This window comes from Cololabis saira, chromosome 13, assembly GCF_033807715.1.
Source record: "Cololabis saira isolate AMF1-May2022 chromosome 13, fColSai1.1, whole genome shotgun sequence".
NCBI lineage: Eukaryota > Metazoa > Chordata > Actinopteri > Beloniformes > Belonidae > Cololabis > Cololabis saira.
The window spans coordinates 40252112-40278392 of NC_084599.1; the positions used below are offsets into that span (position 1 = coordinate 40252112).

At 42.1% G+C, this 26281-nt stretch overlaps 1 pseudogene; it reads right to left on the reverse strand.

Annotated features, from left to right (window-relative positions):
- LOC133458807 (BMP/retinoic acid-inducible neural-specific protein 3-like) overlaps positions 1 to 25887 on the reverse strand; it is a 41362-nt pseudogene extending 15475 nt beyond the window's left edge.
- Between the last annotated feature and the right edge of the window lie 394 nt (positions 25888 to 26281).

The following is a 26281-nucleotide window of genomic DNA, read 5'->3' on the forward strand; positions in this document are numbered from 1 at the left end:
GCTCTATGGCACCAAAACATCTCCAAGAGCCAAACCTGGACAGGTATGCAGCGTAAGAACACCCTGCACCAGATGGTCATTCCCATGTGAGCCACCACGTGCAGCGACTACATGTCATACATTTACCGTATTTTCGCGACCATTCGGCGCGCCGTGTGGAAAGGCGCACCCTCAGTTTTTTGTGTCATTTTTGGATTTAAAACACACACACGGCACACCGACCGAAAAGGCACCGTCTACACACGGAGCGCCGCCTTACAACACACACACACACGCGCGCGCACAACACACACAAATAGAGCGAAAAAAAATAAATTAAAAATAAAGCAGGAGCAAAACTTAGTTTGATTGTACTTTATTTTAGTTATTACATTAATCAAACCCATCGAAATCTTCACCCTCCGTTTCTGCATTCATCCGAGCCTGATTGCGCTGAGACCAGGAGAATTGATCAGCTGCGACGGGCAGAGCCCGCAGCTCTCCTGGCCGCGCTGCAGCCGAGTCATTTTCCGTGCCGTGCAGCCCCTTGGAAATGATGCCGCTTTGAAAAAACCCGAACAACAGTCCAACCCAGCAGACACATCAGCCCACGCATCTACAATCCTTCAACAGTAAGCGACAGAGCCCGCCGAGCGAGCGGCGGCCAGTGGAGGAACCCCCGGCCGGTGGTTCCTCCGGCCTTTGGGCCCGCCTCTGCGGCGCAGCCCCCCCCGGGAGCCGCGTCTCCTTCTCGGTAGGGAGGCCGAGTCGCCCCGTCCGAGTCGCTCCACTCCAGGAGCCCCGCCACGGAGCCACCGCGGGAAATCACGGGCAATTCACTCGCCCCCCTTCCCCCTTTAACGTTCTCATGGTGATCCCTACTACGTGCGCAAATCACGCCCTCCCCCCTTCCCCCTTCTCATGGTGGCCTCAATTACGTCCGCCTTATGGATCCACGTTAAGTCGACGCACCCCTACGTCGTAGGCTCTGCGTCGGTGTAACGCGGAACCATAAATCAGCTTTAAATAATACAATGGGCGCATTGCATCATTGGGCGCGCAGCACATTTAAAAAAAAAAAAAGACTTTTATATGCGCCTAATGGTCGCAAAAATACGGTACTCAAAAGAATTCGATCAAGCCATGAATTTACAGTAGCTATATTCCAAATACTTGAACACGCAAAGCAATGTAGCCAAAATATGCATGTAGACAGTATTTAACTACTTGAAAAATAAAATAAAAAGCCTGTTTTTCCAGTCATCAGAACAGCCATTGTATGAATGGAGACCTAGACATAGCATGTTACGTTAATGACTGCTACTATCTCCATGTTACGTTCAATGACTGCTACTACTGTATCTCCATGTTAGATGGAAATCACTTCTCTTAACCAAAGTTTGGCAGCGTGACTTAAGCCTACCAAAAGGATAGGTATTACATTACATTAAATTATCTTTGTTCAGGAGTTGTATGTGTGGATAAAAAAGTCCAGAAAAAGGCTTAGTTGGATCTCAGAGCAGGAAAAAGTTGACAGATGTCCCTGTAATTTCTCTCGGTTCCTGGGGGTAATAAGACAAGACGACAATAGGGGATTCATCCATCTGTGCGATAAAACATGCTTTAATTTTGAGTCTGTGTGTTGTGTTTGTGCAGTGTAATGTTTCAACTTTACGGTTTTGGCTGAGGATGACTTACAACTGGATGGGTGAGGAGAAGCCTATGAAGGTCTGTACTCAGAAGTATTAACTTTACTTCACTTGCACAATAATAACAGGTATCAGTCCACCAGTTTATGCCTCCTCCAATAAGAAAAACAGGGGAGGTTAGAGGACTAACCTTTGGGAACAGATGTGATTCTGAACATAACGCTTACCGTCTGAGGACATTTGAGACATGAGCACATCGTGACATCTTGCAGTTGATGTTCCTGAAAGTGATCATATAGTCCCAGTTTAAAGAGTCATGAGCCTGTGCATAATAAATCACATCCCACAAAGACATCCGCTGTACGCTGTCAACTCTGACACGTATCGTCCATCATGGCTTTAAGTACATGGGAAGGCCCATCTTTTGTACCCGGCACATGGTAGCGAAATGGGAATAAGTGTCTCATTGGTGCATCCAAGAGGTTGCTGAACCAACATGCAACAGCACAGGCTTCTTCTGGTGTGGACACAGAGGGAGGACGCCATTTCCTGGCGGACCTACACGAGTTTCTCCTGAATTGAGAAACAGCAAATCTGCAAGTCTTGCTTCTGACCTGCATCCAAACATGTTTGAAAAGCCTTGGTTGATATGTAGAAATTAAGCAGAGCATGATATGGGCTGTGTTGTTGGTGTGATGTCATCTGCTTTGGGATAAAAACATAACTACAAGACATAACCGAACCTGATTTGTTGGAAAATTAAGGCGTACAGAATGTACAAAATAAAACAGATAGACTAGATGGACTAATCGGCTTTGTTTGTTCGGAGGAAGTGTTTTGTGGAACCTAGGTAAGGTTACCTTTGACTAAATTAAATGTTTATGGTAAGTCAGCGATGTGTTGGATAAGCAACTTGGACAAGCTGTCAGGGTTTGACACTTCCCCCAGTTTTTGAGTTTCAGTTCTGTCCCGCCTGTGTCCCATCTGCCCAGATTGTCTGCACCTGTGTATCGTTATCCCCTGTGTATATCTAGTCTTGTCTTTCCCCTGCTTCTGGTCGGTCCGTACTGTTTGTTCCCTCCATGTTCTCCTCTAGTTTTAAATCCCTGTTTCTGTTCTGCCTCCTTTTGATCCTGCTCAGCAGCGTTTTTGGTTCTTGTTTTTGTTCAATAAATCCTGCCTTTTTGCAACTCCTTCCTCCTGCTCTCCTGCATTTGGGTCCTCAACAAACCACACCTTGTGACAGAACGGACCGACCAGATCCCAGCGGGATCCGAAAAGATTACAGTATTTTGCGTACCATTAGCTCCACCGCATTATAAGGCGCAATATCAATGAACAGATATATTTTCACACATAGGTTATAAGGTCCATAATAAAACATTTATAAAGTGAACAGTCTGGTAAATCGAACTTTATTCAACTAATTCACAATAACTCCGAATATCATTCAGCTGTAAATAAAACGGAAAAAATGAACTCACATTTTAAATAATTCGTCTTCCATGAATAAAAAGTGGAGGAGGTGAATATCTACTACATGTACGTCCTGTTCTCTGATTGGTTCATCGTTGCCAGCGATAGCGGACACCTGAAGTTAGTGTGAGGTTGGAACAACGTTGTATTCCAACCTTGGATTATAACTGGATTATGATATAGATTTAAAAACCTAATGTTGGCTTGACATCTAAAGTTGGATTGGTTGCTTGCAGCGCTACATAATTAGTTATCTAACATTGTCTGACTTTGCAACCTGTATCCAACCAAGGACCGACTTTAATGCGTCAGCTGGGAATTGTCCGACAATCAATCAAGCGTAGCGGTTTCGTTGTTCACCAAAGTCGCACAAAAACATTTTAACAGATTTTTGAGCTCAGTGTTCCACATAAAACTGGTTGGAGGTCAGTAAGCACTGACTCAAAGGAGGACTCAAAATGCACAACTCCAGGAACAAAAAGAGTATTTATTCAAAAAAACGAAGCAAAAGGGTAACAACAGAAAACACTCTTGACGATGAAAATCAAAGGCTGAACAAAAAGCTCTCTCTGGGAGGATCAATCTATCCCACACTTCAAGTACAATGTAAATATGGCGACGTGACGACACTTGACTACACTCGACATGAGACAACAAACTGGCAACAAGACAAGGGGAGACACAGGCTATTTAGACACAGTGTTGTGCTAGTTACTGAAAAATAGTAACTAGTTACTAAGTAACTATTGAGTTACTTTAAATAAAAACATTATTTTAAATGCTCCCATTAATCCCCTCTAGCTTTCATTTCAGCATGTTACTGTATGGATTTGCATTGTGCATCGTGTTCTGCATTCTGATTGGCTGAACAGTCTCCCCTGCTTCTTCACTTCCTGTGTCAATAACGTTGGTTGCTTAGCAACAAGCTGAGAACGGCCAATGAGCTTCAGCAGCAGCTCAGGAACGGGACTCTTTGATGAATTGTGCATTACAGTCTCAAATATAATCAATGGTGTCGGTTTATAAGAATCTTTTTGCCCAGAAGAAAAAACTGCGACAAAACGACCTAAAACTATTTTCTTCTCTCGAAAAAACACAGCTGCACCACGGGCTTTAGGAGAACAAGACGCTACAGAGTCGGGATGCAGTGGCCCAGTCAGACGAGCAGTGGAATACGTGCGAGGCGGTGCTGATTTCCGCTATTTTAAGCCTTTTTAAATGTAAAAAGAATTTCCCTTACCACAGGTTCTTTTTGGAACGTAACCGCTGCGAAAAACGAGGGATTACTGTAATGACAACATCTCCACGTTGCGAAACTCGCCGTCTCTCGGCTCTCCATGACCGTGGTGAAGTTAGTTTTATGTTGGATATTCCACAGACGTTCGCTCTGGGGGCATTTCTGTCCAATATCCAACGAATATCTAACGTAAAACTAACTTCACCGCGGTCTCGCCATGACTGTCATGTTTTTGAAAGCACACACAAATCCACACTACGTTTCCTCTGGTCTCCGCGTGCGGGGAAAAAAGGCTTCACTGTATCCAGAAATAACGGAGTAACGCACCTTTGGTAACGGTAACTGCGTTACTGAATTTAAAAAGTAATGCGTTAGAGTATTAGTTACCGCAAAACTAACAGCGTTACTGTAACGCAAAAATGATACTAAATAACGCGTTAGTCCCAACACTGTATGAGGTAGGGGAACACAGGTGGAACCAATCAGGGGCGGGGTTGACAATCACAATGGAGGGAAAATCACACAAAGGGGGGGAAGTCAGGATCTGAAACGAGAGGGAAAAGGTGAGTATCAAAATAAAACAGGAAGTGCATGATGAGACTGGACATAAGCACGCAATACCACATAAGGACTAAACATGAAATGAACACAGACATGACATAAAACATGAAACACTAAACCTGAACATGACTGACATTAACACATTTGACAAGACACAACAAAATCTCCCTTATTATGAATAAATATCTTCAGCTATAATCATGTTATGAGAAGTACTGGAGTTGAGGGGGGATGAGGGGGGATGAGGGGGGATGGCATCCCCCCCTGAAATAAAAACGGTCCAAATCATCCCCCTGTAAAACTTCCATCCCTCCTTTCCATCCCTTATGTCATTTCATCAATGAATGTGGTTTTACTGCTATTTCAACATTTAGAGTCATCACCAGAAAAATAACACCAGAAAAATAACTTATTTGACAATTTTCACCTGTTTCAAGTAAATTTTCACTTGAAATAAGTAGGAAAATCTGCCAGTGGGACAAAATGTATCTTCTTATTACAAGCAAAAAATCTTGTTCCACTGGCAGATTTTTCTACTTATTTTAAGTGAAAATCTACTTGAAACAGGTGAAAATTGTTGTTTTTTTTCCAGTGATGAATCTTGTTTTAAGTGTAATAAAATTGTTTTTACTAAAATGAGACATTTTAACTAGAAATAAGACAAATATTCTTGTTAAGATTTTGAGTTTTTGCAGTGATCCATGTTACTTATCCTGTGAAGGACAGAGTCATATTGATAAGTTCAGAAAACAGTTTTTTATTGTTGTGTTTTGATGTATTTGATGTAAGCCCAGTGGATATTTAAAGCTTACAGAAGGCTGCATTTAACTGCTGCTATGTCATTCCTGCAGTATTTCTGCAGGTGTTTTGGTCACTGCTATTATTTGTAATATATGATATTATTTGTAATCAGCACAAATTATCTGTCCCCATATGATCAAATCCATCATCCCCCCTGATTTTTTTTTTACAACTCGAGTACTGGTTATGAGGCTTAATCATGTAGTAAGTTACCTTTGTTACTGGTCGCTAACATTCTTTGCTCCGTTGTGGTTCACAGCAGTTCTGACTGCTGATGTATCTCACGGTGAGTCCCAGACATGCATCTCCTCTCTAAACCCTGCTAATATCATAGCTGATCAGTTTATCCACGGCTCAACACTGGATCTGTCCTTTATTCCTTTCTCTCCATACATGGATGTTCTGTTTCCTTTGTGGTTCTTCACTTTGCACACCATCCTCTGCCCTAATCCTACAGGCTTTGTCTTTTTCCGTGGGCTTCTGCCTGTCATTTCTCTTTCATCCTTTTAATTATGACCTCAAATTCCACCAGATTTCTTCCCCAACATATATAAAATGTCATATTTTTTCCTTCGCCACTTTTTAGGAGACAATGACACATGATTATCTTAACTGGCATAAAAACGAATCATGACTTTCTCATTCTTGATGTCTTATCCAGGCCTTATATGTCCCCGTAGAAGTTTCAAGGTGCTGAATAATTTCTTTAAGCCGTAGGTATTTATGGTTAAATAAATAAATATGTGGGCAACTTCAAGGTTCTTGCATGTTCTAATTCACACAAATACCAAGAACATATTATACAGTGACAAATACTATTTCATGAAAGTATTTTACCTTACATTTTAAAGATATGATCATTTTACACGTGTGAAGGTTAGGCGACAAATTCTTCTCTGCAACACTCCCACATTGCTGCATTCCTGGCTAAAGCAAGCTGCGCCTTTTGTACACGTAATGAATTATGGCCGTGGCGCCTTGGAAAGAACTGTTTTATCACTTTACGGCCTTTTAATTTAGTTCTGCGTTATGATGTGATGATACAAGATTCCGTCCAGCCTGATGAGTGCATCATTGCACTTTGCAAGCTCAGACTCTTTGTGATACTCTGGCACTCAGTTTCTGCCATTTCATGGATGTGCTTTTATTCACGGTCACCATGGAAACCAGAGGGGGAAAAAAAGTTATCCTACCCGAGTTATCAAGATTATACCCAATTTTTCCTTTAACAACGTTCCATATTCCAAGAAATTTCATCAAATAGAGGTTTCAACTTGGACATTCATCAATGTCCTGCACAGTGAATGATCTTGTTTTTCTTTCTGAAGAAAGACGCTCTGCATCTGACGCAGATACCAGCCTTTTTCAGTTAAAGATGCAAATCTTAAATGTTATCTTTACCCAACAGGAGCAACAAAAGGTCGGCTTTAAAAAGCAATTCAAGGATGATTATGAGTCTTTAAATTCTCCATTGATAACATAGAAAAAAAACATCATCTTTTATCAACCTAACTGACTGACAAACACATTAAACGCTTGAAAACCTATATTTCTTTAGAAATAATACACATCCACAAATGCTACTTAACTCCAAAAAAAATGCATAAAAAAATGTCAAAGGATATTTCGTCAAAGTGTCCCAGATGTAAAAAGATGGAGGGGACATTCATGCATATGTTCTGGGAATGCGACCGTTTACAAAGTTATTGGAATTCAATTAATTCCCTTACACAATCAGTCCTGGACAAAAAATGTGATTTAAGCAGTAGTTTATATTTATTAAATGACACATATAATTTACAACTAAATAACAAAAAATGCAGGATATTGCATACTTACTGCAAAGAAATGTATACCTGGGTCGGCCGGAGTAGGCATGCGTGCACAAAAGAAAATTGTAAGACCTACCGTCATTAGGGATGTATCTGATTACCTTTCATTTGTGAAATAAAAGGTAAAAAAAAAAAAAAAAAAGAAAAGAAATACACAGCGTTCAGTTAACCAGTTACTAACAAGTGAGGAACATTTCAAAGACCAAGAACATACTGAAGACCAACTGGTCACTCAGGAGACATTTGGGGAAGCATTTCAATGCAGCGTGTGAACGGATGATCATGCAGGCGGCAGGATCTGAACAGATTAAAACATTTTACCAGTTACAGATACAGTATATTGTCAGGCCGAGACTGAAAGCAGGACTCAGATGCAGAGATATTAGATAACAAAAGGCTTTTATTGAATTCACCGCAGACCGAGTGACAAACAAATGGCTATAAACAAAACTCTGGCTATAGAACAATAAACACTCCCAGGGAGGGAAAAATAACTAATAAAGAGAAACAAATAAACACAAAACGCTCCGTATGGAGGAAAAACCTGCCTACATAAAATAATTGGCTACAAACACAAATCACTCTTAAAGAGGAAAAAAACAAGAACTAACATAACAATCTAACATAACTAAGCTAGGATACGATAAGTTAAAACAAAAAAAAAAATCACTTTTTAATGAGGAATGAACAAAGGGCTGTGAATCTAAGCTAAGGTAGGAATTAACAAACACAAAAAATCACTCATCACGAGGGACAAACGGTTACTATGGTGATTACTACGGCTGTGGACGTGGACGAAGACACTCTGTCTGAAGACCAGGGGAACACAGACTATTTAACCCTTGTACTGTCTTTGGGTCAAAATGACCTAATTCTCCTGTTCCTTCTTTCCTCCTGATCTCTCCTTCCTTTTCCCTTCCTCTTTTCTCCCCTCGTACATTCTTTCCTTGTTTTCTCCTTTCCTTCCTTCCTTCTTTTTTCCCTTCTTTCTTTCTTTCTTTCTTTCTTTCTTTCTTTCTTTCTTTCTTTCTTTCTTTCTTTCTTTCTTTCTTTCTTTCTTTCTTTCTTTCTTTCTTTCCTTCCTTCCTTCCTTCCTTCCTTCCTTCCTTCCTTCCTTCCTTGCTTCCTTCCTTCCTTCCTTCCTTCCTTCCTTCCTTCCTTCCTCCCTTCCTTCCTTCCTTCCTTCCTTCCTTCCTTCCTTCCTTCCTTCCTTCCTTCCTTCCTTCCTTCCTTCCTTCCTTCTTTCCTTCCTTCTTTTGTCCCTTCATTCCTTCTTTTCTCCCTTCTTTCCTTCTTTTCTCCCTTCCTTCCTTCTTTTCTCCCTTCCTTCCTAATTTCCTTCCTTCCTTCTTTTCTCCCTTCCTTCCTTCTTTTCTCCCTTCCTTCCTAATTTCCTTCCTTCCTTCTTTCCTCCCTCCCTTCCTTCCTTCCTTCCTTCCTCCCTTCCTTCCTTCCTTCCTTCCTTCCTTCCTTCCTTCCTCCCTTCCTTCCTTCTTTCCTCCCTTCTTCTCTTCCTCCTTCCTTGACCCAAAGACAGTACAAGGGTTAAACACATGGAGGGAAACAGGGGAAACAGGTGGAAACACTTAGAGCAATCAAGGGCAAGTGACATAAAACGAGAGGAGAATTACTTTTCAAAATAAAACAGGAAATGACAGGACAAAACAAACCCAAGACTAGACGACCTCACCACGGTGTGACATCTATAGCTTATTATTTACAACATTTTAAAAATTCCTTTTCTTATTCCCTGTTTTTTCCCTTGGTACCTTCCCTGGGTTCTTCTCCCTGTGGGCAGTAACCTCACCAAGGAGCTGTCCAGGAGGCATCCTAGCTAGAAGCCTGAGCCTCCTGATTTATTTTATTTATTTAAAGGTTTAGTTATCAGGGACAATGCACATTAATAATACATTTAAACACATGTAAAATATGCCAGAATTAGCCAAAAAGGCTATGTTGCATCTGCTGTCCCTGGACTGGTGTAAAACAGTCAACCTAAAAGAAAAATTATTAAGATATAATCAATAAAATATTTCCAAATAAGAAGGCTACATCAGAAAAAAATATTAAAAGGTAAGAGACTAAGCTAAAATACAAACACACACAGGTTAACATAAGCTCAACAACAGACAATTGCTACAAATGAAAACAGAAACCACATGAAGCAGCAACAGTAACATCAACATTAATAACACAAGACACAGTAACACACTAACAGGCCAAAAACAAACAAGACAAACGCACTAAACACAGAATAAAAAGCCATGCACAAAAAGCAACAGTGTAACTAGACAAACTTATAGGCAACATGACAGGTGACATCATACAAACACCGACAGGCAGGGCAGCAAGCCAGGAAAATTAAGCACTAAAATGTAATGTTGACAGCCTTGGCCACTAATTAACCACTTTTTTAGATACAATTTAAAAGAAGCATAATTTGATTGGTTTCTAATCTCAGTTGGTATGAAGTTCCACTCACGAGCAGCCCTGATTGAAAATGCAGACTGGCTAAAAGCACTTTTCCTAAACTGGACCACACAATCTCCTCTAGCTGATGTGGTTCCTCTCGATGCGGACGAGCAGCGGCTCTACGCTGAGCTCTACGCTGAGCTCCTCCGGCATGACCGAGCTGCTCACCCCACCTCTATTGGCACTTTTCCACTAGTCCTACTCGACTCTGCTCATCTCAGCTCGGCCTGGTTTCTTTTCCACTACAATCCAGCACCTGGAAGTAGGAGGTTGGAGAAGCTGCTGTGACGTATTTGATTGTGTATCTAAAGGAAGAAGACAACAACACTAAAGATGTAGAACCTGGAGGAGATGATAGATGTGCTGCTGGGTCTGTGGCTTGTGTTCCATATCAAGTTAAAAAAATGAGAGTGAGAGAAACGTCAAGCGGTGACGCTTTTTAATGTTTGTTTGTTTGTCTCGGCGCTGCTGAAAAGTCCGTTGGGAGCCGTGAGCAGCTATGAAGTGACAGAGCTCCTGGAGGATCTGGTCGTTCCTTATCTCCGTCTAGATCTTTTTAATTCTCTCCTCAGCACCAGGTTTATGAACATCTGACCCTCAGAGTTGGATCACCAAACAGACTTCTGCTGCCGTTGCTGGTGGAATAAAATGAACAAGAAGCCGCCAGAGTCTCTTTCGCTGATGTCACATCCTGACTCAGACGTCTGACTCCAACCCCCCGACCAATCGGTGGCCTGGAGTGTGATGACATCACAGCCCGACTCAGCCACTTAGAACCTCGGCAGAATAGTTACAGAAAAGTATCTACTCGGCACTTTAGTGCCCTGGTGGAAAGGCGCCAAACCGAGTGGAGGCGAGTCGAGTCGGGCTCAGTAGGTACTAGTGGAAAAGCGCCATAAGGGAGAGCCCAAACTTCCTGCGGAGGAAACTGGTTTTGGCTGCTTGTATCCACAATCTTCTTATTTTGGTCACTGTCTACAGTCTGTGAAAACAGGTGAGGGTGGGAACATGGACTGAATGGTAAATCAAGGCGTTCACCTTTCGGCTCAGCTCCTTCTGGACCACGACGGACTGATGCAGCGTCCACAGTGAGTATTTCACCTCCATGCTCTCTCAAAAGTCTTGTCTTTCTTGTGCTGGCCCCCCCTTTTCTTCTCTTTTTTCTCTTTTGTACATGGTGCAGCATCCTCTGCTGGTGGCGAAGAGCATCACTGAATGCACAACACCGGAACCTGCAGCGTGGGAGTGAGAGGGGCAGGGTAACGGCCTGGGCAGGCGGGGGAGAGATTTGTCCGTCAAGACTCCTCTCCCTGGCCCAGCCCCTTCTCAACCTTTCCCTGACCCTTTCCCCAACCTGGGGCTTGATGATTGGGCCGGAGCTTCGGGAGCTGCATGCTGACCTGCGGTCCCCACCCCCGGTCATCCCGTTGCTGCTTCCACCTGCCTGCTGTGCTGTTGACGTCCCCGACCCCCAGTCTGGCCCTCGGCAGGAGGGTCCCCCCTTATGAGCCTGGCCCTGGTCCAGGTTTCTTCCCTCCCAAAGGGGAGTTTTTTCTTGCCACTGTTTGGCTTAAGGCTTTTCTCCCATTATGGGAGTTTTTACCTGCCATTGTTTATGTAATAATTGCTTGGGGGTCATGTTCTGGGTCTCTGGAAAGCGTCTAGAGACAACTTTGTTGTATTAGACACTATATAAATAAAATTGAATTGAATTGAATTGAATTGAATTGAATTGAATTGAATTGAATTGAAAAGTATCACAATAATTACTGTCAAACATGTACATTGCTTTCTAATCGGTATGAGTCAGAAAATTGTAAGGATTTATTGTGAAACTGCAAAGTTTTGCAGCTAATGCAGGTTGGGTTGTGGCACCAGATTGCCACACCATTTGCAAATATTAACACATTCAAATTTAAACAAATGCATACATGTCCATTATGGTAATGCTATGCTAAAGGAGACAAGCACATATTAATGAAATAGTTAAAGTGTTTTCCGGGCTCATTGTATCTTAATGTATGATTCATAACGACCTAAAGTGACATGGAACCTCGATCTCGTGTGACAGCTAAGAAGGCGGTTGTGGCGTATCCCAGGGAAAAGGGAATGACCCCGGCAGCTTCAACACAATTTGGCAGCGCACTGTAGCCAAGGTCGACACACCACTGGAGCAACAGCAAAGGTTATTTCATTGCATTTAGCCACTGACAACACTGCGTCTCGCACATGCTCTGGGCAGCTTTCAACAAGCCTGTCCTGTTGAATTCCTTTGTAACGTTTCCGTAACAGAGCCTGACTGACCTGATTTGTTGTTTTCTCTGGGAATGTAATGGTATTTCCTTTTTTCATTACCACAAGTGTCCTGTGTGGATTAGAAAAAAGCACACGAGGCAACAAACACATCCCTATGTCCCAAATGTAAGCCAAATTCCCTGTCATTTAAAACCAGGTCACTGTCACTTTGACAGGCCATAATACTTAATAAGCTGACAATGTCATGTCAGCTCGTGCCTCGATGAGAAAAACATTTTATCCGGTCTGGAGTCTTGGCGTGCGTGAAAGCAGTCGTGGAGATAGTAGAGAGTAAGCTTTTCCTGACCTTGTGAGAGGTCGGTTGTGGACAGGAGGTCAGCACAAACTCATTGTGCTTGCTGCTTTAACAGGATCAGATCCTGACTCTGCACTGTCTAGAATATGCAGGTACACTTCATGTCTTTATCCCACAGAGGCAGTACTCAAGTTGTAAAAAAAAACCAGGGGGGATGGTGGATTTTATCATATGGGGACAGATAATTTGTGCTGATTACAAATAATATAATATATTACAAATAATAGCAGTGACCAAAACACCTGCAGAAATACTGCAGGAATGACATAGCAGCAGTTAAATGCAGCCTTCTGTAAGCTTTAAATATCCACTGGGCTTACATCAAATACATCAAAACACAACAATAAAAAACACTTTTCTGAACTTATCAATATGACTCTGTCCTTCACAGGATAAGTAAAATGGATCACTGCAAAAACTCAAAATCTTAACAAGAATATTTGTGTTATTTCTAGTTAAAATGTCTCATTTTAGTAAAAAAGTCTCATTACACTTAAAAAAAGACTCATCACTGGAAAAAAACAACAATTTTCCCCTGTTTCAAGTAGATTTTCACTTGGAACAAGATTTTTTTGCTTTTAATCAGAAGATAAATCTTATCCCACCGGCAGATTTTTCTACTTATTTCAAGTGAAAATTTACTTGAAACAGGTGAAAATTGTCAAATAAGTTATTTTTCTGGTGATGACCTGGCTTGAGGCAGGATTGAGGCAGGATTTATGAAAAAAATTCGTATATGTTTTAAGTTTTCTAGTAATAATGTCAGATGAAGCGTTCCAAACCCAAAAGAATGATTCCTCTAGTGTATCTCTCCGTTGCCTTGAACAGGCTGTTGCTGCAAAACGTGCTGCAATTCCGGACCGGAATTTCCCGCGCTGTCCTGTGGATGTGACGTCATGCATGCGCGTTCTCGGCGGCGCACGAGTAAACATTGGATACGCGTTTGAGTCATGGAGGCTGCTTCAACTTGAATTGGGACTGAAAACAGATGCTGACATGGCTCATTTCCTACTGACCAGGTAAGATAACATTGTAAGTCATATTTAGAGCTTGATTTGAAAATCACATGAGATTACACATGCGCTCCTGTGCCGGCTTCGCTGTTGGCTGCAGGAACCCCGACGGTCGTCGTGGCGCTAATGAGTCTCATTTCTTATTCTTGCCTCGTGCTCCTTTAAATATCCACTGGGCTTACATCAAATACATCAAAACACAACAATAAAAAACAGTTTTCTGAACTTACACTGCAAAAACTCAAAATCTTAACAAGAATATTTGTCTTATTTCTAGTTAAAATGTCTCATTTTAGTAAAAAAATCTCATTACACTTAAAACAAGGCATCTCTCCTGGATGCAGTTTCTGTTGGTGAAAGAGAAGAGGACGGCCGGCACGCTCCTGTGTTGTGTTTGGGATTTATCTTCCTGGCACCTGATTTCCATCGGAGTAAAGAGCACTGATGAGTGATTCATTCCACATTTGGCTTCATGATAAAGCCACAGGCTGACGCTGAGCAGAGAAACAAGGATATTGCATCATCTCCTATGTCACTCAGAAGCATTTGAAGCTTTTAAATCATGCGGTACTCCACGAAATTGGTCTGACAACCGTAGGAACATTGATGCAGAGTTTTAAATAAATTAGCAAGTGTAAGAATTGCTCTTTTCCTTCTTCTTTGGCAAAAAAAGCCGTACACATTTGCAAGAATGGATTTTTCTGTTTTAAGACATCTGTCAATAGAAACCAAGTTCTGGCCGGATTACCATATTCATCTGGTGTTTCATTACCATCATTTTTTTTATATAAAGTCGTTAAAATTTCTGGAGAAAATAAGCTGTTAGCTCCAAGGAGGAACATTTCAACCTTGGAGCTGCAATCAAATTTATATAGAAAACAAGACTTAGGAGCAGACTTTGCAATTCATTTCAACAACTTTTTTTGAAAAAATTAGTCCTTATTCTAATACAGGATATTTAGGTGCAGGATATAAAACTTCAATGTTATTGTTCAGAGGGATTTAAGGAGGACTTTTTAAGAGTGGAGTAGATAATATTTTTTAATACCTAACCAAACAAAAAACTCCATCAGAACACAATTCTGACACTTTGTTTGGGGCCACAAATCTGAAACTATGTCATAGGTACCCCTTTTCCACCAAACTGGTTCCAAAGCTGGTTCTGGTTCACAAATTGATCAACTTGCGAACCAGCTGAGAACTGGTTTGCTTTTCCACAGCTTGGGTGCTAAGGGGAGCCACGTCATTACGTCGCTGCAAATGTCAGTTACGTCACTGCGTTTGCGGTTACGTATTTGCTCTAATAGCACCTCCGTGGACCACATCTCTAAAAGACAGGTTGTCTCCTCCACAGATCACTGACGTTGCTGAGGGGATAAGCACGGCGACCAACACTCAGACTTTAACGTTGGGAGAGCAAAGCCGCAAGCTGGATGCGATTTTTGAACAGAATCGCAGGCTGGCGGCGGTCTTTGAGCTCATTGGCAAGATGGATAAGACCTTGGGGAAGTTGGAAGCTCGGCTTGGCGGGAATTGAATTGATCACAAATTCGTCTGTTTGGAGTCACCATTGAGGAACCAGAGACTTAAGGCAGACGGAAAATTACTGAGTCTGCCTGTCTTTTCAATACAATTGTTGATTCTATAATCTGACCTTGACAGGGCAGCTTGGCCGGCTGCTCCAGTCACAATCTCCCTGGTGGAATGAAAAACAAGGGACTCTGCCCCCACTAGCCCCCCCCTCTCCCAGGAACATCTGTGGACCTGTTTCAGAACTGTACCGAGCTGTCTGATAACATCAAGGACAATGGCTGAGGAGCAGCTCTGGGGAAGTTTCACAGGAAAGGTGAGCTCTTATTTTATACTTTTAATTTAGCATTTTATTGGTTTTAATTTAATATGTTACCGGGTATTTCCCATGTACATTATTGTGACGCTCTTTGTTTTGTGATGTCTTTGGGGAAGGGAAACAACCAATAAAGTTTGGTAATTAAACGGTTTGAGTCCAGTCATCCATTTTACACAATGCAAAAGCTATCCGCCAAAATTAGGTGGACCCGTTGCTTGTTGATACCAGTTTTTTAGCTTTGTTTCCATAGTTTTTCTTTTTTTTTTTTATTAACATACAGAGCAAACAGCAACAAAAGACGACATCAGTTACAATGATATGTATCTAGGTGTGTGTGTGTGTGTGTGTGTGTGTGTGTGTGTGTGTGTGTGTGTGTGTGCGTGTAAATAAGATGATGAAAGTGGATAAATAAATTAAGAATATTGATTATATGATAAATATTTATTTGTTTACTTATTTATTCTCGAGAGTGGTGTAGCACGATATAATATAAATATAGCATAATAATATAGTAATTTCCTAATATAACATAATAATTCTTATAATATTATAACATATAACAAAATGATATCACCATACTATAATATATAACAATATAATAATACTATAGTTTAACATTTTCCATAGTTTGTTTGATGCGCTGATCAAAATGAGAATAAAATATATATCCAATTAGTGCTGGGCGGTATACCGGTTAATACCGAATACCGGTGTTTATTTTTCTTATGATATGAATTTTTCATATACCGTAATACCGGTGAGTAGCGCACACAACGTTGGGAGCGCCGCGCGGCGGAACGTAGCGCCGCTGGACACTGTTTGTGAGGGGACTGTTTAGCGAGTGAGCAGAGAGCAGAGCCGGCAGGGAAAAGTCAACAGTGTCCGCGTGTAACCTAAATCTACCATAGTCTCGGCGTTAGGGCTCGGCCAAGTGAGGCTTTATAAATATATGGGCTTTATAAATTTATTAAATATATGAGCGCGGAGTCGGCGAGGAGCGCGAGCCGGGAGCACAATCAGTCGCGCTGTGAAGCCTGATTTATGGTTCCGCGTTAAATCGACGCGGGGCTTTCGCCGTAGGTGACGTAACCCACGGCGTATGGCCTGCGTTGGTGTAACGCGGAACCATAAATCAGGCTTAAACCACACCTGCAGCCCGTCAGGAAAAGGTTAAAATAGCGGGGCTGCCAGTTGTTGATTTGCTGGTTCGTTTTCTTAACTCTGTGAGCTTTATTGGTTTGTTTGTTAGTTTGCTGGTGTTTTTTTTTCTCTCTGGGATTTTTGAGTAATTTATGAAGAAGTTCTGAGTTACGTGTCAGCAGTACTCGAGTTGAGGGGGGATGAGGGGTGATGTGATGGCACCCCCCCCCCAAATAAAAACGATCCAAATCATCCCCCCCTGAAATAAAAATGGTCCAAATCATCCCCCCTGTAAAACTGCCATCCCCCCTTTCCATCCCTTATGTCATTTCATCAATGAATGTGGTTTTACTGCTATTTCAACATTTAAAGTCATCACCAGAACAATAACACCAGAAAAATAACTTATTTGACCATTTTCACCTGTTTCAAGTAAATTTTCACTTGAAATAAGTAGGAAAATCTGCCAGTGGGACAAGATTTATCTTATTACAAGCAAAAAAATCTTGTTCCACTGGCAGATTTTTCTACTTATTTCAAGTGAAAATCTACTTGAAACAGACTGATTTATTGCTTGTGTAGTTGAAAAATACAGGACCTTGAAAAAAATAATCGCATTGTAAACGGCATCAATTTGTGAGGCCATGCAAACCTGTATTTATACTACTGTGGACATTAATGTTTTTCTACAATATTTCGTCCTCATTACAGTAAAATAGGCCATTCTAAGTCAATTTACTGCAGCAATTCCTTTCCAAATCATTAGAAAATGTGGTTAACACCCAGTTGTGCATGAAAAAAAAAAATACCGTGATATACCGTGAAACCGATATAATTTTGAAAAATACCGTGATATAAATTTTTGGTCATACCGCCCAGCACTATATCCAATCCCTGATCAAGTCTGAAACAACGTGATCAGGCTCGATTTCCGATCACGTGATCGGGGACGTCCCTAGTCATAGCTGAACCTCTAAAGGTGGTTCCAGGTTAAAACATATGAGCCTGGAATGGTCAGGGCCAACCTCCTCCTTGGTTCTTTCATGTACAGCGACAGACTCGGTCAGATTCACTGACTACATCCCACCTGAAGGTATTAGTGCTGCACTTTAGCTGATTGCTCAGGAATAATAACATAAAAACAATCAGACATCAAGTCAACACATTCCCTCCCACCCAGCAGTTTTTCAGTGGCACTCTGAGTACCTAACTCACAGTTTTGGCCTCGTGAAGGCTCCCAAAAATCATTTTTCTGGGGGCTGCACCCGGTAATGAAGGCACACATCAAAGACAAAAGGGCCCCATAAAACTACGTGGACCGCTGCTAATGGAAACGCACTATAAACTCTGAAGGAAATGTCAGATTTTGCAAAAGGGGAATCATATTTCTTATTTAAAAGCTGGGCGTGGTACGAGACTCAAAAATGATGGCCTGTAAAAGTCTAAAATAACAAACAGAATACAAAGTAAGGAAACGTAAGGACGTTTAAGCTGTTCTACTACCACAAACTCCTGGATTTAGGAGAAAACCATAACTATTGCATGTGGCAAAGGTAAATAAGTACAAGTTACCATGAATTAGGCCACTAAAAAGCAGTGGTGGGCCGTGCATTTCACACTTAGGCCTTCAGTAATGTCCAATTTAGTAAATAAATACCTTTCATTATGCCAGCATTTATAACACCAGGACTGGAGAGAAGTTAGAAACACACTCAAGCACTACTAGGCATTGCATCACCTCAGTTTTGTACAAAATGGGCTATTATCCGGTGCATTTTAAAAATCAACAAACATCAGCAATTAAAACATATCTGGTATGCTACTGTGAAAACCTAAAAATAAAAGGGTGTTGAAAATTATCTTTCCAAAAAGTTGTATAAAATGAGTCCGCAAAGAATAAGCAAGCTTTCACAAGATTGTACAATAAATTGCAAAATCGCAGTTTAATATCAGAAAGACACTAACAAGACGGACAAACTTTGGCGACAGCGACACAATAAACAACGTTTTTATGTCAAAACGTCTCGTATCACGGCTTTCTGCGTCCTTTTGCTGTGAGTACAACCACACAGCTGTGCTAATGCCCCAGATTATTATTATTATACATTGCAGAAGGGCAAAAATGTTTTTGTTCCATTTTCATTATATTTGTCATTTTAGTTTGTTATTATGAATTTGCTATGAACAAAATAAATTACTACTTGAAATTGAATACTTTAACTCCTCCACCTGAGGCAGGACTTCTCCACCCACCCGGAGAAGGCACACCACCCTTTCCTGGTGGAGAACCATGGCCTCGGTTTTGAAGGTGCTGATTCTCATCCCTGCCGCGTCGCACTCGGCCTCAAACCGCCCCAGCACATGCTGAAGGTCCCGGTCCGATGAAGCCAACAGGACAACATCATCTGCAAAAAGCAGAGACGAAATCCTGTGGTTCCCAAACCGGATCCCCTCCGGCCCCTGGCTGCACCTAGAAATCCTGTCCATAAAAATTATGAACAGGACCGGTGACAAAGGGCAGCCCTGCCGGAGTCCAACATGCACCGGGAACAAGTCTGATTTACTGCCGGCAATGTGAACCAGACTCCTGCTCCGATCATACAGAGACCGGACAGCCCTTAGTAGAGGGCCCCGGACTCCATACTCACTGACCCCCCCACAGAATAGCACGAGGGACACGGTCAAATGCCTTCTCCAGATCCACAAAACACATGTAGACTGGTTGGGCAAATTCCCATGAACCCTCAAGCACCCTGCGGAGGGTGTAGAGCTGGTCCAGTGTTCCACGACCGGGACGAAAACCGCATTGTTCCTCCTGAATCCGAGGTTCGACTATCGGCCGTATTCTCCTCTCCAGTACCCTGGCGTAGACTTTCCCGGGGAGGCTGAGAAGTGTGATCCCCCTATAGTTGGAACACACTCTCCGGTCCCCCTTTTAAACAGAGGGACCACCACCCCGGTTTGCCACTCCAGCGGTACTGTCCCCTTCCTCCATGCAATGTTGCAGAGGCGTGTCAGCCAAGACAGCCCTACGACATCCAGAGACTTGAGGTACTCAGGGCGAATCTCATCCACCCCCGGTGCCACTGAGGAGCTTACGAACTACCTCAGTGACCTTGGCTTGGGTGATGGATGAGCACGCCCCAGAGTCCCCGAGTGTCCAAGACATGCGGCCGAAGGTCAGATGAAGGTCAGATGAAACGACAACAAAGTCGATCATTGTCGATCATTGACCTCCGGCCTAGGGTGTCCTGGTGCCACGTGCACTGATGGACACCCTTATGCCTGAACATAGTGTTCGTGATGGGCAAACCGTGACTAGCACAGAAGTCCAACAACAAAACACCGCTCGGGTTTAGATCGGGGAGGCCGTTCCTCCCAATCACGCCTCTCCAGGTATCACTGTCGTTGCCCACGTGAGCGTTGAAGTCCCCCAGTAGAACAATGGAGTCCCCAGTTGGAGCACTATCCAGTACTCCTCCCAGAGACTCCAAGAAGGCCGGGTACTCCCCACTGCTGTTCGGCCCGTAGGCACAAACAACAGTGAGAGACCTTTTCCAGACCCGAAGGCGCAGGGAAGCGACCCTCTCGTTCACCGGGGTGAAACATAGTATAATAGTATAGTTAATTATTATAAATACTTAATAAATGATTAATGAATGGGGTAAGATTAAATAAGTTTACACTTCTCCTTTTTGCACATGTAAATTAAGATATTAAGTGTTAAAGTATGAAATTCTTTGTTTTGTTTTCTTATCTTCTCTTTTAATTGTTGTCTTTTACATGTACAAAGTAAAAATCTAATCAAATCTAAAATGAACCTTTATCATAATTATGATCATGATTTCTGGTTATGTTAGGCCAGCATAGGAGGCCTTGTTGGCCCTGACGGCCCCCCACTGCTAAAAAGGCTCAAATACAACATTATACAACGTATTCATGTGATATTGGGCCGGTCCTGGCATCACCACTTGTTTCAAGCTGCGGAGCCGCCTCCCGAGGACACTAAAGGTGTGTTAATAAATTAACAGTCCGGTGAGTCATCACCACTTGCTGCTCTCTGACCTTCTCTGGACAGTTTTAGCAGTTATGTACTTCAGGTCACGCCCAGCTCACATTCCCTGCTTCAGTGGACTCCTCGTATCAGCTGCCAACGCCGCTCCGCATGACACAACATCAGCATCACTTCCACTTCCTCCTTGGCTACAAAGTTGTAAAGTTCAAAATGAGATGCATGCATGCAAACACACCTGTCACCGCTGAAATCCTGCGTGGAATGAAATGAGGGTAGTTATCTCACGACCCGAGTTTATCTCATGCGTGTTGCTATATTCAATTTCAATGTGCCTCTTTGTCTTCCGGAGTGACAAATGAGACAGAAAACTCCGGTGGAGACCGCACTCTCGTGCCGCTTGCCCTCCACAGTCGTGTCAAAACCGAGCAGGAAAGGGAAGCGGCGACGCTGCATCAAAAAGTGGGAGGTTTGGTCTGTCACAGCATGGTGACATTTTGTGTAGGACGTCATTATGATAATGAACACTCATTCTCTATCATCACCACCTCGTGTGCACCCTTCCCTTTAATGTACTTCCCTGAAGGTAACGGCCTCTGACAGTCTTATTTATTGCATTCCATAGCAGGGCTATTTCTGGAAATCACTTTATAAAATGTCAGCTTCAAGAGAATATGTCTGAAATTTATATCAAAGCTGCTTCCTGCGATGTGTTATTTGGGTGTTTGGGGAAATAAACTGTTTTGGAAAGTAATAACATCCGCACTGCCTCGTCCTCTTTGTTTGGTCTGAATAAGCACGATTGCATAATTTCTGATTAAAAGATGATGGATTTTAAAAATTAAAATCACAAACAAGGTGCAGTGGTGCACAACATCTCAAAATGAGCTGAGCAGCCTGCTTAAATCTAGCATGAAATACAGTATTCATTCTGTGATTGCATCCCCCCCCTCTATTCTCTGAATGACTGGGGCACCGCCGCACCTTAACAGCCTGTAATGTTTCAAACCCTCTCCACTCGTACGACACTGATGCGTGACAATATTATCATTTTAAAAGCCTGTTGCACCCTCATGAACTCTTCTTACCCGAGAACAAATGACAACTGCTCTCGTCGTAGGAAGTAGGAATTAATTAAATTCACACTTGGATATTTTTAACAAAAGCCGACGTGCTGCATTCAAATTTAACAAAATTACAGATTCTTCTGGGGTCTGAGGCTTAAACGTCTTTCATCTGTAGCTCGGGTTTTTTTTTGCAAAGTGAAGCCGCAGAAACACTTTCACACGTTTCCCATTGTCTTTGCATTTACCCACCTGTCACTCACCTGCCTACTCTATGCAGCAGTTGCCATGGAAACACACGGGAAGGTAACACAACAAACATTAAGTGTTGTTGACGGAGCCGGGGTCAGTGTATACATTTCTGTAGCTTGGCGACATTTTACACATATTTGCGGGGGGGGTGGGTGTTTTTATTCAGTGTCATTTCACTTAAAAGCCACAATTAATCACTTGCTCACCGTCTTCATACCTTTTGTTGCCTCCAGAATGTAGATAAAAACAACAACAAGGTAAACTAATACAGGACTGTCTCAGAAAATTAGAATATTGTGATAAAGTCCTTTATTTTCTGTAATGCAAAAATGTCATACATTCTGGATTCATTACAAATCAACTGAAATATTGCAAGCCTTTTATTATTTTAATATTGCTGATTATGGCTTAAAGTTTAAGATTAAGATTCCCAGAATATTCAAATTTTTTGAGATAGGAAATTTGAGTTTTCTTTCTACCGTAATACATTTTCCTTCTGTTTATGGTTTCAGATCTTCCAAGCACCTGAAGCTTCAACGACACCTTCAGAAGACGCACGGTCCTTCCTTGAGCCAGCAATAGTGCATACATGTTATTTATATACAACTTATGTTCTTTTATTTTTTTAACAACAAAGTTGCCATTTGTGAAAATTCAGTGTTGTGATTTCTTTACAGTTAACATGATTCATTTGTCTTGTAACATAAGAAATGAAATGATGAGGACTCGGAGTAAAGAACTGTGGTGTACATGTTTAGAATTCAATGAAATCTTCCTGTGTGAATTAGTGTGAAGACGAGGTGACCCGTTCCCTCTTCAGGGAACTAAAGGCTGATTTATGGTTCCGCGTTACACCAACGCAGAGCCTACGGCGTAGGGTACGCGTCGATTTAACACAGAACCGTAATTCCGGCTTAAGATCCGTTTACAGCGTGTAACTGAATGAGAGCGTCCGACTATCACGTCGAGCTGCGTGACATCGGACGCTCTCTGTCCACACTGAAACCGTTAAACTCGCGGCCAGTTAGGACAGTCCAATAGAAAAAAAATAAAGCAATGAAATTTATTTTGTCGGCATTTTTATTTTTATTTTATTTTGAAGCTCGCTCGCATGGGACAGCTTTGTGTACGCAGCCGGCTCTTCTGCCCGGAGAGGCTTTGTTTCCCTCCCCTGCTACTTGTCATTCAAGCAGCCAATCAGCACAGAGCCTCATTATCATAGCCCCGCCCACTCAGAATCACTCATAGAGAAGGAGGTTAGAAGCGGTAAAACTAGTGACAGGGCCCACAGGCTGAATTTCTGATTTATGTAGAAAAAACAAGCTTTAGATTGTTTTTAAGACATTCAAGGCCTGTTTAAAATATACATTAAATGCCATAATAGGTCCCTTTTAATATAAATATACAATTGTACAATTGCAGTTACTGTACCTTAATGACATCATTCACAAAATCTGCATTTCAGGTGAATGTTTTGACCTTTTTTAGAAACAAATTCAGTGCTAGGAAAGGTAGAGATGCTCATCTCTAAATTAGCATATTTACATGCAGACTCAGTACGTTTGTAATGAAGGGCAGTTACTGTACATACAAATAGCAACAGGAACTTTTCTACCGTGAAGTCGTTCATCTGAAGTGTCACGGACGTCTAAAAGGACCTTGTCCAGGGTTCGGGACACAACGTCATCCAGTTAGTTAGAAACCCTTTTTATGTCTCCAGTCAAATCTCGTCGTCATTTGGGGCCGTTTTCCCTGATGTTGGATTATTCAGTTCCACGAACTTGACATTTAATGAAGGCTAAAAAGGCAGGTGGGACAGTCAGAGATTCCTGAATGATAATGTGAATTTGCTCTGGATATTTAATGTGCCACATGTGAAGAGCGTGAGCTACTTTATCAAGTTTCACTGCCCGGAACTCACCTCTCATCTCTGCTTCTTCCTGGTGTCTGATCCAGTGGAACCATTCGGATGTCCATCTATTAGTAGCCAGTAATGTCAAAATATATTTCAAAATTTTAGTTATTTGTCAAGTCTTCATAGAAAACCTGACCTGGAAGACCTGGACTTTTGTGTGTTTGGCGAGCCAGCCAGGAGGTTACTGTTAGAACAAAGTTAGAACAAAGACAAAGACACAGAACTTTCTCAAGAGACGAACCTAGAGACAAACACACGACAAAGATGAAGCACAAGTTGCAGTGTTCTGTGCAATAAAGGCAACAGCACCTCTACTGTTATCCTTGTGCATGTGTAACATATGCTGTAGACTTGTAGTTCTCCAAGACCGGTCTCCAGACCACTTTTTAGTCCCGGGTCTCTCGGCCTCACCAGGTCTCGGACTCGGATAATTAAGATGCCGTTGCAAATTAAATTTGCATTTGATTTAATGTTTAGATGCATCTGCATGTGTGTCTATATTTAATTAAAGTTTTGTGTTTATAACGGCCTTGTTTGAATAAATATATGAATAATATTTGGCTATTGTTGTGATTGATTAAGCATCAGGTCAATTTCAGTGATGCTGATATACGGTGTAATCTGATTACTATAATGGTAAATCATGTAATTTCAATCTTTAATATTTAAAATTCAGGTTTCATCTCCAAATTGAGTCCAATTTAAATCAGTAACATTTACTCTTCATTCCTTTTCTGAGGTGGAGGGGGGTGTTGGAGCTGGTTATTCTGCTAGAGGACTTTGGGACTAGTTAGTAGTCGTGTCAATCCTTAAAAGCTCTGGAGTCAATCCTCCACTAGTGTAGAAATAGCGGTAGTGCAGTCGCCACACATATCTGATCTCAGCTGATGGATGGAAACATTTATAGTGAGTTCAAAATCATCATCCACTTCTCTGTGTTATTGAGCTGCAGTTGAATACAAGTTCATATGGAAACTAGCTGAACCAGGATGATGTTCTACAATCACGCAGGATCAGGAAATAACCAGATTTCTTTCTGGTCATGGTCTTGGTAGTGTCTTGGTCTCAGTTTAGTAGGACTACAAGTGCTAGTGTGTGTCTCGCTGTACTGACCACTACAAGTTTTTGATTCCCTTGATTGACTCAAAGATCACAAAGTAAAAATTCTGTCCGATTTTGTTCCTTCAGCTTATTAGGGCCCGAGCACTTACAGTGCGAAGGCCCTATTATATCTGTAGGAAATGTTTTTGTTTTTCTCGTTTTTCTCGTTTTTCTTCCGGCGAAAGGAGGGCCTTTTTGCCCCCCTAAACGTGCCCCAAAAGTCACCAAATTTTCCACGCAAGCCAGGCCTGGCGAAAAATGTGATATTTAATGGTTTGCATTAATGGGCGTGGCCTAATGGCTCAACAGCGCCCCCTAGAAAACTTTGTGCCTCAAGCCCCACAATACGGTTTGACGTACATGCACAAAAGTCGGTACACACCTGTATCATGGCACAACTTAAAGAAAAGTCTCTTGGCACCATGGCCGAAACCGAACAGGAAGTCAGCTATTGTGAATTAATCGTGTAATTTTGGCGCAATTTAAGCCATTTATTCGGCCATTAATGCGGCCCGAACGTAACGTGCACCCAGGTGTGTTATACATCAAAATGTGTGTCTCTATCATGCGACGATGCGTTACTTTTCTCAGTCAATAGCGTTACCGTGGCGATGATAGAGGCCAAAAAGCGCACCCCCCCTTTGTCTGATTGGTCCATATTTGATAGTTCCTACTTTCTGCCATAACTTTTGAATGGTTTGACATAAAGACTCGTGGGTGGTGTCATAGGACTCAGTTTTGCGTCCTTCACCTTAATTGGTGCAAATTAGCCCCGCCCCTTCTTCTGATTGGTCGATATGTGATAGTTCCTATTTTTTGCCATAACCTTTGAATGGTTTGACATAAATAGTCATGGGTGGTGTCATCGGACTTCACTCACCTGCCCTCAGCTTGGAAGAGGGAGGGGAAGTACAGCGCGTCATACTAGTAGACCAGCCGCTTTCTGCATCTCGCTCTGGCGACTAGGAGGACTTCGGACGTTGCTGCAACGTGTCAACAAAAAAGGCATTAGTTGAATCATCTTTTACAGTATCAAAGTGCAGGAATCAGCAAGCGCCACACCCAACACCTCATCAAAGAGGACGGGTAACCTGTGGATGTACAGTAGGACTGTGGACAGAGGATTTGGACGGCATTAATGCTGATGCATCAATGTTTTGGGTTCTGAAATGAATGAATGCGACTCGGATACGACACACTTCAGTGGTATATTGTGCTGCATTCCTGGCGGCCTGAATATGCAATGCTTCTATTGTGTTTCAGCCAACGATGCTGATGCTTCCGTGTTGAGAGGAACCACACGGATTCATTACACAC